We start from the raw sequence: 12,867 nt of genomic DNA on the forward strand, positions 1-12,867 counted from the left end.
GTCTTGGAATTCATTGTGTGGACCAGGCTGACCTTAAACTCAGAGATTCATCTTCCTCTGCCTTCCCAGTGCTAGGATTAGAGATATGCACTACCAAGTCCAGCCATTCTGTGGGCCTTAATTACCATTTTACAATTCTAGAATCAGACAGCAATCTGAACCTCAGGTAGTTGAGCATGCTGCCTCCGTGCATGGGTGGGAAATATTTATAGCCAGAGCAAAAATGAAGTAACCAGCAGAGCCCGGAAGCGGCGAGCAGAGTCAACAGGGCTGGGTACACTCATATCTGTCTTGTGTGAACGTGGTTTTAGCATTCGGTCACATCACTTGTTCAAGGCTCATCCCCTTGTCGCAAGAGCGTGTCACACACAGTCTCCTTACACATATGTTAGGATACAGTTCATTCTGCACAGAAAAACCAGGCCAGAGTTTAGAAGAGTACAGGGCAGAAAAGATGAAGCTTCAATTCAATAAATCATTACCACCTAAAGAGTGATAGAGAATGTAGGAAGGCCAATCACACAAAAGAGCTGGTGATGGGACAGTAGTCACAAACAGGGAAATCCTTTGTAAGCACACAGATCTCTCTACAGCTGGCACTTTCCCCCAGCAGGTGTAGGTCTTGTCAGCTCCCAACCGTCACCACTCCCACTGGGACCTCCTCATGTCATCCGTCCCTGAGAGGCAGGTATTGCTATGAAATTCTTGAACCAGAAGTAACTGCAACACTTACTGGGCATTTACATGTCATCCTAGATCATTTAAAAATATTTTTCTTTACGCTTTAAAATTAATATTTTGGTTAGCATATAAAGAAATGTTTCGTTGTGACATTTAAATCCAGATATAGCATTATTCTTTGTTCTTATTGTTTCCCCATCGGCCTCCTCTTCCCCTCTCATCTCTTGTTTCTCCTTTTTTCCTCCTCCAATGAGTATCCCTCATTTTTCATAGCACATATCTCCCATCAGCCTCTCCTGCTCCCCTCTCTCCCACTTAGATGAAAAATACCAGACTCAGAAAAACAAATATTACAATTTTCTCCCATATGTGGAATTTAGATTTTTTATACAAATATTAAGATAGAGGAGGAAAGGGGAAGGCATGTAATTATGGCCAGAACATGCTGTACACATATAAAAATGTCATGATGAATCCCGGTGCACTGCACAATTGATGTATGACGAGTAGGATTTTTTTCAAAAGCAAAAGTGAATTTAGAACTCTGAAACTTGTCGACCTCTTGTTGAAAGCAAGGGAACTGGAGCTCAGAGTAAGGGCCTGACACCACAGTATGAGCTTGCAGATTAACAACAGCATCCTTGCTGTAAGCCTGAGAACCAGCCACACCTTCACTGTGCTCCCTGTAGGCCAGTACCGTGGTTCCTAAGGCATCAGTGAACTGAGAAGTTCTCTCATCCTAGCGATGAGAAGGCTGAGGCTCTGTGCTTGGTGTAGGCACATTGAGCCCTGCCTTTCCCTCACAGGCTTGTCTAAAAGTAACCGGCCAACCCCACTGTCCATAGTCATGACTGACATCCAGGGTGGTTACCCCGAACCTATTGTGCATCTCATGATTCTAGATTAGTAAATGGGGCGAGGAAGGTTACCTCTGGGGCAGTCAACGAGCATGTCTACTTTTCTTTCACACGCTGATGACTTGAGTCCTCAGAACTGAGTAAGTGGGCTCTCAAACAGCAAGAAGATTGTAAAATTCCACGGCACCCTCTCAACCTGATGATGGCTGCCCTCCCTCCAAGATGCACAGGCAGCTGTGTCTTGCTTTGTTTTTCTATTGAGTTTTTGTTTGTTTGCTTAGTTTGGTTTTTGTGGGGGAGGGATTGTTTGTTTTGTTTGTCAAAAGGGCTCTTCTTTATAGTTGCCAAATATTTATGTCCTGCCCAGTGCACAGTCCGCCAAAATTTTTCTCCCATTCTGTAAACAGCCTCCTCACCTTACTGATGCTCTCCTTTGCTTTGTAAAAGCTTTTAAATTTCATGCACTCTGTTTGCCAATTTGAGCAATTGTTTCCTGTGCTGTTGGAGTCCTCAGAAAGTCCTGGAATGCTCCTATATCTTGGAATGCTTGGCTTTATTTTCCCATAATAGTTTCAAAGCTTCAGGTCGTATCTTTGTGCTAAATAATGCACATTCAGAAAGACAAATATCACTGTTTCATAGTGTGTGTGTGTGTGTGTGTGTGTGTGTGTGTGTGTGTGTGTGTGTAAGCTCGAGAGTACACACACAGGATGTGAAAGTGGAAAGGGGACTTTACAGTGGCAGAAAAGGCTTTAAGACAAAGGGACATGAGAGAACTGTGGAATGCATATGACAAGAGAGTAGCAGAGAGTAAATGAGGGGAAGAAGGCAGCTATATAAGGAGATGAGAGGCCCATTTCTTTGAAAAACAAAAAAATCTTAATTAAAGAAAAATGTTCCATGCTAGTGGATAAGGACTTTAAAAAAAAAATGGAAGGTGTCTATACAATTTTTCTGAGTTTTCTTACATTCGAACATTAAATGTGAAAAGATTGTGCTTCATTTCCATACTGGATATATATTTCTGGTCTTAGTGTTCAGTGTTTCAGCTAGACCTGTCTTTTGAAAGAAGGTGAACGTGGCCTCCCTGTAGTCCCGTATCCTCATTTTAAATGAAACATTTACCTTTTTTTTACAATTAAAATGACACCCACACACAAAGGAATACGTGTTTATTGTAGATGTTATTTGAGACAAGATTTCACTCTGTAGCTCAGGCTGGCCCAGTCTCAGTTCATAGCCCAATAGCTTCTTGAACTCACAATAGTCCTAACCAGTCTTCCCAATGCTGGGATTATAGACCTGAGCTGCCATTCCCAGTTCACTGTAGACTTCCTTACTGTCCACAGAGCTGTTATTACACAGGATCCATCAGGGTTTCTTAAGATTATTTTTTCTAGTAATGTTTAGTAACAATGTTTAAATCTTTAAAAACATCCATTACATGGCTGCATCATATTTTAATGTCTCTATGAGCCATAATATGTAACTCTTTCCTGTTGTCATACTTGGTTGCTGACAGAGTGTGTGCCATTCCCTGAGACAGTCTGGAATCTCAGGCTTAGTAGAGTTGGATTCTTCTGAAGCTAAGTGAATGTATCTGGTCCATTCCTCTTTGGTGGCTTCTAGCAATGCCCACCAAGCCTTAATATTCACAGCCTTGTAGACATGTGTGTAATTCATCTCTGTGTTTAATGTTCCAATAGCATTATCCTTTTGTCTCAATGTTGTCTTGTGAAGATGTCAGCCATATTTGAGTAGAAAGACAGTTTATTCCAGTCAGACTTCATTTGAATCTGCAGTTATCTATTTGCAAATGTGGTTCCCCTCTGAGTGCCTTTGGATTAGTTTCAGAACAAAAATCTCTGCTTCCCATGACAGATTGTAGAAATATCCGTACACGGGCTGTAGAGTTGGCTCAGTCGTTAAGAGTACTTGTTGCTCTTGTGACTATCTGGGCTTTATTCCCAGCGCCCATGTGGTGGCTCACAACTTTCTGAACTCTAGCTCTAGGGGATTTGACACTGGTCTCTGAGGGCCATAAGGCGTGCTCGTGGTGCTCAATCAAACATACATATAGGCAAAACATTCACACATTCAGAATAATAACATAAATCCAAAAAATTAAAGTAAGACAAACATCCTACAGAAAAAGGTTGCTGACAGGGCAGCAGTCCCATATATGTCACAGAAAATACTTAAAATGCTAGCCCGGGTTTTCTACCCCACCTTTGGTTATTGAGTTCCCAGATGAAAAACACACTCACAGCCTTTATATCTTCAGTAAGCCTTAAACAGCACAATGGTTGGGCAACTGCCTCCCCTCCATGGTGTTAGAATCTACTTTCCTATTGATAACCCTGAGTTATCACTTATTATTTACTATGTTCTACCTGGGATGCTCTTAGCTCCAGTTGGGCAGCCCCCAGGACCACACTCTTAAATCTTAACCCATGATGTCTTCTCCTTCCTCCTCTTCCTGCACGTTCTTCTCCTCCTTCTTCTTCCAACCCAAATCTGCAAAACCTCTGTCTCTTCTGCCCAGCTATTAGCTTTTGACATCTTTATTTAGCAATTACAGTTAACTGGAGCAAGGTCACTTAACTAGCAACTGCATGCAGACTCTCCTGTCTCTGGGGCAACCAGTTTGGGGATCCCAAATTAACATTAGAATCCAAAGAGCATCAGGCCTACCCACTACATTATAGAATAGAGTAGGGTTACTTCCTTTCTCTCTGGGAGTGTGCCTGGAGATCATGTTTGACCATGGACCTGTTGGCAACCCAAGGACAATGCTTCATGGGGAAGGCCTGTTCCTGCCAAGTACTACCTTTCCATGGATGAATCTGACTAGTTCTGGAAGCTTAAGGTTAGTGTTTCACAAGATTAACTGGTGTAGGCCGCCTTCCAGCCTAAGTTTATCTCTGTTGGAATTGTGTCTCTGTGCTCACTTTTCTTCTGCCCACCTCCTGGTTTAAGACTTGGTTCCAAGTTTGGGGAGGAAAGGGGCGATATGACTCTAGGTTTCCTTGAATGTACAGGGGAGAATAGAGCTAGCTCAGTTTTAGATACTCTCTCCACCCTGTGTGGAATAGACAGTAAGAAAGGTCTGGGGATGTGTGTTGTCTGAGTGCGTTTGTGTTGCAACCTCAAAATACAGGAGACTGGATAATAAATAATTATTTATTTAGAAGTCCAATGACAAGGTATTGGCAAGTTGACGTCTGGTAAAGGCCTGGTCTATGATTCCAAAATGGCACACCTTTAATGTCATCTCCATGCTATGATAGTCTCGTTAGCTGTCCCCATGCTTCTGGGAGCCTCATTAGTCCCCCGTCCCTCTTGTGAGTTCTTTTATAAGTCACTCTGCAGAAGCTTTCGTGGCTGGATAACCTTCTCAAGGCCGCACTCCTTGACAATGTTACACTGGGGGCTGAGTTATAACAGAAATTTTGGAGAATGTGAACACTCAGCCCTCAGCTTGTGCTACCTCCAGCTCCCAAGAGGCTCCCTGAGTGATGAAAGTATAAGACAGAGTTACCCTGTTCATTTCCAGCTGCTTCTATTCCTGTTTGTCAGGCAGCAGACATTTGAGGAAAATCTGCTCTGGGCAAAGAGCATTCCATGCTCCCTGCAGTGAACATGGAGGACCGTTAAGGCAGGCGCCATCTGCCCACAATAGACGTACAGCTTTGCTGGCAAAACAGCACATAAAAAAGACAAGTTACAGTACAAGACAGAATATGACCAGCCCCAGTGAGTTTCATAGGCAGTTAAAGTGTCATAAAAATTTAGGAAAGTAATTTGGAACAGTTTTCACTGATAAGAAATTTGGAGGGATACTTGTTGAAAGAGAAACTATTCCAGCTCAGGGAACAGTGTATGGAAAGAAAGTCTACAACTAGTACAATATATTTTAGCAAACAAATTCAGTATTTATGGAGTCCCTAGTGGGTGAAAAAGCAAGAGAGGGGCCAGAAGGATGGTTCACCAAATAAAGCATTTGTTCACTGTGATAGTTTGTACATGCTTAGCCCAGGGAGTAGCACTATTAGGATGCATGGCCTTGTTGGAGTAGGTGTGTCACTGTGGGCATGGGCTTAAGACCCTCACCCTAGCTGCCTGGAAGTCAGTCTTCCACTAGCAGCCTTCAGATGAAGATGTAGAACTGTCAGCTCCTCCTGTACCATGCCTGCTCGGATGCTGCCATGTCCCCGCCTTGATTATGGACTGAACCACTGAACCTGTAAGCCAGCCCCAATTAAATGTTGTCCTTTATAAGACTTGCCTTGGTCATGGTGTCTGTTCACAGAAGTAAAACCCTAAGACACTCACTATGCAAGCATGAGGACCTGAGTTCAAATCCTCAGGGTTCATGTAAAGCTGTTCATAGCAGCAAGCTCTATAACCCTGGCCTTCCTATAAGACATGGGAAGCAGAGACAGGGGAATCCCTGAAAGCTCACAGGTTGACCAGCCTGGTGTACACAGCTGTAAGCACCAAGAGACTCTGCCCAGGCCAGACATGATGGCACTGGCCTTTAATCCCAGCATTCTGGAGACAGAGTCCTCTGGATCTCTATGCAGTCCAGCACATCCAGGGCTATCTCAGAAAGACAGAGACAGCCAGATGGACAGCCAGCCAGATGGACAGACAGGGACTCTGACTCTACCTCAACCAAGGCTGGGTGTAAGGACTGAAACTCCAGATTCTCCTCTGTAATGGGCTTTCATGCTCACGCTCACATACACAGGTTAATTTAGCAAAGAGGGTGTGGTGATGGTAGGCCATGCCTATAGTCCCAGAACTAAGGGGGCCATAGTAGGAAGATTACTGCAAGTTGGTGGCCCTCCTGGGCCACAAAGAGTCCACTTGAAGCCAAACATGCAGACTTTAATTCTTACTTGGGCTGTTCTCATAGCCAAGGTCTACAGGCTCACATGAACTTCCCAAACCTCAAAAGCCCTCCTGTCATTTTATGCTCTCAGCACAGGTGTTGTCTTAGCACTTACATGATAGCATTCCCACAGAACAACCAAGCAAAGCACCACTAAGAGAACTCATTGTGCCCGTAAAATGGGAAGTCCAAAGAGGCAAAGTCCCAGCCCTCAGCCTCCAGCCCTGGAGCTGGCTGCCCTTGGGTGTGGCAGAAGGAAACCTGATCTGAGGGCGAGATGACCTTGACCATCATCAGCAGAAGGACAGCAAGAACATCTTGCAAGTGGAGGTTTTAGTTTACTGCTTTGTTGCCTGTACTTAAAATTATAGGTTGTGTGTGGCCGGGAAAGGCCTTCCAGAAGAGATAAGTAACAAGCTATTTTAGGATGACTCTTCCCATGACATAAATTATGGTTTGGAGAGGAGAGAGTTTGGAGGTACCAGAGGCTAATTAGAAAGAGACAGCCCAGTCTGCATGGAGGCCAGGGAGAGAGGGAACAAGAAGCCACAGACCGGAGAGACCAACTCCTTTCAAACATATAATATCACCGTCTAGCCTGGCATTCAGGGCCGTGGACCGAAGAGTTTTCATGGTTAAAGGTAATATTCACAATTTGGGAGAAGTGGGAGAAAAGAAGTGTTTCAACTGTTTGCTAGGATAGGTTCTGAGCAGGTAAGGAGCTGAGGGCCCAGCCCAGGGAAACACACTTCCTTTGTGTGTAGGAAGCCCTCAGTTCCACCCAACTTCTGCAAAACAGGGGTTTGAGGGGGCTTGCTAAAATGGGTTCTATAACTGCAGCTCTGGAGTAAAAACCTTGGCTCCAGCTCTCTCACCAGGTAAGGCTTGTCCAGCCATCCCAACAGCCAATTAAAGAGACAAGGAATGGAGACAAGTGGAGATCAGGTGACATTGGGAAGAACAGAAAGGGGCAGTCACTCAAGTCCATCTCTGGGTACAGAACAGGGGAGAGTGGGGAGTAGAGGTCTAGTCAATCACCCAGCCCCGCTCGAGGTCTCCTCGTTGTCTCAGTTCTGCGTCTGAAGAGTGGTCCAAAGAAGTTCGTATTGCTTGAGGGGGACAAGCAGGGTCTCAGGAGGTGGTCACTTCTTGCGGTTGTGGATAACCGCTCTCACCTGGGGCAGGGGGAAGGCTGAGGGCTGTGTTCTGTCCTGACTTTGTTCTTCCTTGAATCCAAGGTGATTTTAAGCGATTTAATCTCAATAACTTCATCCTTGAAGCGGCACTGAGCTAGCTTTGGCAGACATACACGTGTTAGTGATTCTCATGCCTATGTGTGTGTGCGCGTGGGGCGCGGGGGGAGGGGTGTCAATCAAAAGCCTGAACCAAGGTTAAGGGATGGACACAGAATGAAGGCATAGGTGACAGGCTTTTAGTGACACTGTGGGTGAGCAAAACCAGCTGCTGAGTGCCTGTTACTGCACCATATGGTCAAGACAGGAGATTATGAGCAGGCAGATGTAAAAGGGTGATGTCACTCTTCCTGGCCATGTGAGTGTTGTGAGAACCTAGTGCTGTGGAGAGGGGTGCCAAAGGTTTAGGGAGCCTGAAGTTGCACTTGGCTAGACGTTTTCACTTGGAGTCTGAAGAATGAAAGAGGAAAGACCTCCATCAGTCTTGCTCTGGTGGAGGCAGACTGGGAGACCTGGAGCTCCCAAGCCCCACTGGGCAGGCTTCTCCTCGACTCCTGCCTTGCAGCCATCCTTTGGTTGCCATGGTGACCACAGCAGACAGTGTGCAGATTCTCTCCAGTTCTCAAACCCCTCCCACAGACTACCATGTGTAGCCAATATGCCTCATGTAGCAATTAAAAGGAAAGATGATACCCACGCCTTCTCTAAAACGGTGGTAGTCTCAACTCTCCAGATAACAACCAAGTGGGCTGAGATAAACACAGAATTCTCTGCATCCCTTTATGGAACTGACACCCGAGTGCATAAGTGCAGATGTGGGTTTACACACTGATATGAGCATGCTAACTCAGAAGATATGTTTCTGAGAAGACAAAAATAAAAAACAAACGACCTGTATAGAACTGTCACCATTACGAGAAAGAAGCAAGTTGAAGAAAGGACATAGACTACAATCCTATCCATACGTGTTAATTCGTCCAAGGATTCCTGTGCCCTTGGGTAACATGTGTCCTTCATCTGTAGTACAAATTCTCTAACCTTCTGTTGTTCTTTCTGGCTTTGTTTAAGATGATGTTTTAGGTAGGGTTACTATTGATGTGATACCCTTACCAAAAGCAACTTGGGGAGGGAAGGGTGTATTTGGCTTACGTATCCCCAAGTCACAGTTCACTGAGGGAAGCCAGGGCAGGAACTCAAACAGGGCAGGATCCTGGAGGCAGGAGCTGATGCAGAGGCCATGAAGGGGCACTGCTTACTGGCTTGCTCCTCATGGTTTGTTCAGCCCAATTTCCTCTAGAACCCAGGACCACCTGCCCAGAGATTTCAATGAGTACAATGGACAAAGTACTCCCAATAAATCATTAATTAATTGTAACAATTAGAAGGAAAATACACAATTGCTTGCCTACAGCCATATCCTACTTACAAAGGCTTTTTTTTTTTCAGTTGAGATTCCCTCTTCTCAGATGACTTTAGCTTAGGTCAAGTTGACATTAACCTATCCAGGATAAACAAGAGTCTCCTGTAGCTCAGGCCAGTCTCCAACTCAACACATGGCTGAGGATGACTGAATTTCTGATCCTTCTGCCTCTACTTCCCAAGTGCAAAGCCATGCACAGTTCCCTTATGCTTGCTTGCTTTTTTTTTAAAGATTTGTTTGTTTGTTTATTTATTTATTTAATGTATATGAGTACACTGTAGCTGTACAGATGGTTGTGAGCCTTCATGTGGTTGTTGCGAATTGAATTTTTAGGACCTCTGCTCACTCTGGTCAACCCTGCTTGCTCCGGTCAGCCCCGCTCACTCAGACCCAAAGGTTTATTTATCATTATACATAAGTACACTGTAGCTGTCTTCAGACACACCAGAAGAGGGCTTCAGATCTCATTATGGGTGGTTGTCAAGCCACCATGTGGTTGCTGGGATTTGAACTCAGGACCTCTGAAAGAGCAATCGCTCTTAACCATTGAGCCATCTTGCCAGCCTGCCCCTTATGCTTTCTTTTTCTAACTTTTATTTTGTAAAATTTATACATTCACAGAAAGTTGCACAAACAGTGCAGAGATCTCATGACCCTTTTATCACATGGTCATATTTCATATATCTATGATAAAACCTAAAAACCAACACTGATCCAAAGTGTAGAAGTGGAAGAAAGGCTAGGTGGGTGTATGGGTATAGGGGTGTGTGTGTGTGTGTGTGTGTGTGTGTGTGTGTGTCTGTGTGTGTGTATGCAGATATGGATATCTCTGTGCATTTATGTCTGTGGGGGTATAGGTGTGGGTGTGTCTATGTTGGTGTGTGTATGTGTCTGTGTGTATAGATATAAGTATAGATATAAGTATAGATATATAAGCAGGATACTGTTTCATAGATGTGCAGATGTCAGCCTGTACCCACCACCACAAATAAAATACAGAGTATTCCCAAGAAATCCTTCCTGGGACACCTTCAGAGTTACCCACCACTTCCCCTAGCCTCATTCATTGTCCTCATCTCTGATCAGTTTAAGATTGTCTTGTATGTGAGACTACGGTATAAGTCTATGGTACTGCAGATGTCCTTTTGAACATGGCTTTTTTCACTCAGTGTGTGGCTCTCAGGATCTGCCTGCTTTATTTGGTGTCCAGATTCCCTCCTTCCACATCCACTGTCTGGTTGGATATATCTTGTTTAGCAATTCACCTACCATAGGACATTGCTGTATCCTCAGTGTTCACGTATGGGTGGTGAGTGAATGTTTAGTTTGAGGGGAAATGTCAACCTGGTCCCTGGAGCAGCCACGTATGCTGCCATTCCCACCAGCAGTGCCTTTGTGCTTTTATCAACACTTAATACTGATGGTAGTTTTTATTTCTGTTGTATTGCATTTTATCTCAACTCTGTTTCCAAATAATAACAGTGATAAATTCATTTGTGTGTCTGTACGGTATATGTACATGTTTGTATGTGCTCTTGTATGTGCATGTGTGCACATATGTGTACACATATGTGGAGGCCAAAGATCAGTGTCCCTGTCTTTTTTGATTACTCTCTACCTATTCCTTTGAGGAAAAGTTCTTAGTGAACCCAGAGCTCACCACTGAACTGCCCAGTGAGTTCCTATTGCCACCTCCCAGAACTGGAAATGTAGACACATGCTATCACAGTCAGCTTTTTAAGACCCTGTGAGCCCAAGATATATTCTGAACTCTGTTTTGCCCTGTTCCCCAACTGTTTTGCCCTGTTCCCCAACTCCAGCCTGTTCTCAGAATTTTACCAAGCTGGTTTGAATCGATCATGCTCCTACCTCAGTCATCATACCCAGCTCTTTTCATGGTAACTTTCATGTCTTTAAGCTTTTCCTTTTATCTTTTCTTCCTTTGTCTCCCTTTGCTAAGGTGGACATTGCGCTCAGTTTACTTTGACTTCACTAGTTTATTTTCTCCTCAGTGTTTAATTTGTCAGTAATCAAATATTCATATGACTTTCACTTTTGCTATTTTCTTATTCAGAAGTGCTCCTTTCCAAACTTGCTTAGTTATTTTATGGATATTGGTTCTAATTTTCTGCACATATTTTCAAACTTGCTTTCTCTCAGTTTATTAGCTCTGATCATTTTCAAGTTTGTGTCTCATGATTTTATTTTATGAAGAGTGGGGTCTTTCTCTACTTTTCTAAAATATTGTTGGTGGGCCATTGATGTTCTTATTTTTAAGAATGTTATAAAATAAAACGTAGCTAAAGAACTGTAAACTAATAAAAGAATGGCTACTGAATTATTGGAAGGCAAACACTGTTGTCACTGCCATCTGAATGTAGAATTTGGACTTGGTAGGAAACCCCTGCATTGGCAGTAAGTACCACAGAAACCCCTCCATTTGGCCTGTACTTATCCTGTGGATGAAATAATGTTTTTGAGAATTCAGGATTTTTTGGTTTCTTTAAAAAAACACAGAACTATAATATATTTTTGTTTTAATCCCAGGTGTGGGGATGTGCGGTGGCTTCGCGGCCGTTGATTTATCATTTGCCTCATATTCTAGCAGAGGCAAAGACTTGCTGGGTGCAGATGGCTTCTGCGATTGTATGGCTTTTGGCATTCTGAGAATTTTTTAGAGGGTTTATAAATGCTAAGACCCCAGTAGATGGTGAGTGGGTACTTGTTTGTCATTGAAGGGAGTGGGCTTAGTAGTAGTCATGCTCAAAGAAGAAACAAGGGGAAAGATTCTCTTCCATCCTTCTTTCTGTCCTATCCAGTGATAAGGGGTGAAACCAGGGGGATAAAGGGTGGGAAAAAAGAAGAACCCACAAAGTAGCAAAGACCAGCTACAAGTAAAGAAGAAACAAGAAGAAAAATTAGGTCCAGAGATCTCTATCTCTCCCCCCCCCCCCCTTATTCTTCTTTCTCTCCTATCTACTGGCAGGGGATGAAACCAGGGGGATAAATGTTGGTAAAAATAAATAAATAACCCACAAAATAGTAAAAGAATAGCTACACACGGACACACTAATTTTCCTGTGTCTTGTGAGAATTTCCAACTCTAGAAATTTCCAGAATTTCAGATGATCACAACTGAAGATGAGCACTCTGAAACACGTACTAAGTCAGCCGCAACTGAAACTAGAAGACTGTCTCCCATAGGCATGGTGTACAACTGACTCACACAGATACAGTTGCCCCCCCCCCCGGCCACCCCGCCACCAGAGATACAGCTGCCTCCCACAGGCGTGGCCTGCAACTGGGCCAAAGTATGAGAAGGACAGTATCACCCGTCGCCCTGTTTGACTCCAGTGCAACTTCTCAACTAAACAGAAGTAGAGGCTCTGAGACCAAGCTTCATGTGTCAAGTCACGATTCTTACTACCAAGATAAAATGCCTGACAAAGGCATCATAAGACATGTAGAATGTGTTCTGGCTCACTGTCTGAGGGTACACTCCATCATCATGGGGGAAGCATGGTGTCAGAACAGTGAGGCAGCTGTCATATTGCACCTGCAGTCAGGAGGAGAGAGAGTGGGGAAGGTGAATGTTGATGCTCAGTTTATTTCCTTAGTCTAGGACCCAATGTCACGGATGGTGCTGCCCACGTTCAGGGTGGATCCTCCTCCTACAGTCAGTTCAACCCTTCTGGAAACACCCTCAGGGACACACACACAGCAGCCGTGTGTGTCGTGGTGATTCTAAGTCCAGTCAAGTTGACAGTGAAGGCTGTCATATTTCCTACCAAAAGCTCCCCTCTCTCTATGCCCATCAGG

The 12,867-nt window shown here is 44.1% G+C and overlaps 1 protein-coding gene across 5 annotated transcripts in view; it reads left to right on the forward strand.

Moving 5' to 3' along the window:
• The window catches only part of Ripor2 (RHO family interacting cell polarization regulator 2), a 232,283-nt gene that overhangs the window by 67,112 nt on the left and 152,304 nt on the right, over positions 1-12,867 (forward strand). The gene's annotated exons all lie outside the window — the stretch shown is intronic.

Source organism: Mus musculus, chromosome 13 (assembly GCF_000001635.26).
Source record: "Mus musculus strain C57BL/6J chromosome 13, GRCm38.p6 C57BL/6J".
Lineage (NCBI taxonomy): Eukaryota > Metazoa > Chordata > Mammalia > Rodentia > Muridae > Mus > Mus musculus.